Raw genomic sequence first — 1,268 nt, 5'->3', positions numbered from 1 at the left:
TGTACATAATTAGGGAAATATCGCAAACACTTTTCAAGAGAGAAGCAGGCCTTTAGGTAGGTATAGGAATGCAGCTTAGAAAAGGGAAAACAACAACACAAAAAAACTATTCCATTTCTTTAAAATCAGGGAGCAAGAAGAGCAACATTGAATTTCCCATACTGATTTTGTACAACTTCTATACAGTACCGTGACTTAAATCCAAGAGCAGAAGTTAAGAATCTCCTCCTCTATTTTTGGTAAACAACTACCTGGTAAACTTGGATGACTTTTCCCCCAGGATTTTAAATTTTTTATTTAAAAGAGGGCAGGATTGGCACCTTGATACTGATGTCACCAGTGCTAATATTTCTGGGACCTCAGGAAGATTCATACTCTTTACAGCAGATACCGCACGGGCTGGAGCTCCTGCGGAGCCAGCCTCAGAGTCCTCCAGTCATTGTGTGCATCAGTGTGCGTAACAATCTCCTTCAGGTTGGCCTCCAATGACATGCCCCCCATCACCATTGTGCAAGAATATTGTGAACCTTATCTAGGTGGAAAGTTAAATCCAGTTCACAGACTTTTTCTAGACACTCGTCTAATGTTTCCACCAATAGTGGAATTAGCTCTAAAATGTCAGGTTCCCTTTCTGAAGAATCCACACGGAAGACAAAATACAATGTTGGATAATGTCCATATATCAGTTGTTGTCAGATCTTCCTGGTAACAATCCTCCTTCTAGGAAGTTACCAACATTTTCATCTCTCCTGGATCCCAAAGGGAAGGTCTCCCTGATGATTGGTTGTTGTGTGTCTTCACTGCAGGGCTGGTGGAACTTGGAGAGGCGCGGCTGCCCGTGGTTGTTGAAGGCGAGGATCGCCTTGATCATGGCTGGGCTGGGCTGACCGGGTGGGCGCTAGGGGCCAGGGCAGTGGGCACACGAGCCTAGCCTCGGACCCTGCAGCCTCCCTGCCCCACCCGCTCCCTCCCGCCGCCCTCTCAATCGCTCTGAGCCATGCTTGCTTCTAACGAGCATTCTGGCAATTTTTTTTTCAAGTTAGACCCATTCATGCTTCTTGCAATCCATAGTAAATTCAATATTCTCCTTCAACATCCCTAATTGAAATATATCAATTTTTCCTTGGTCTCCCTTCTTCACTCTCCAGCTTTCACATGCATATGAGGTGATTGGAAAATGCATTGACTTGAGACAGTCCTTAGCCCTCAAAGTGTTATCTTTACTTTCTGACATTTTAAAGATGTTAGCAAGGTCTTTGCCCAATGCA

General features: G+C 44.6%; 1 pseudogene; it reads right to left on the bottom strand.

Moving 5' to 3' along the window:
* Window positions 1-293: 293 nt before the first annotated feature.
* Window positions 294-871, bottom strand: LOC101652576 (annotated as a pseudogene).
* Window positions 872-1,268: the final 397 nt, after the last annotated feature.

This window comes from Echinops telfairi, unplaced genomic scaffold (genome assembly GCF_000313985.2).
Source record: "Echinops telfairi isolate 266 unplaced genomic scaffold, ASM31398v2 ScPeMD7_443;HRSCAF=831, whole genome shotgun sequence".
Taxonomy (NCBI): Eukaryota; Metazoa; Chordata; class Mammalia; order Afrosoricida; family Tenrecidae; genus Echinops; species Echinops telfairi.
Note: the sequence above shows the minus strand (reverse complement) of the source record. Positions and strands in the feature narration are given on the sequence as shown.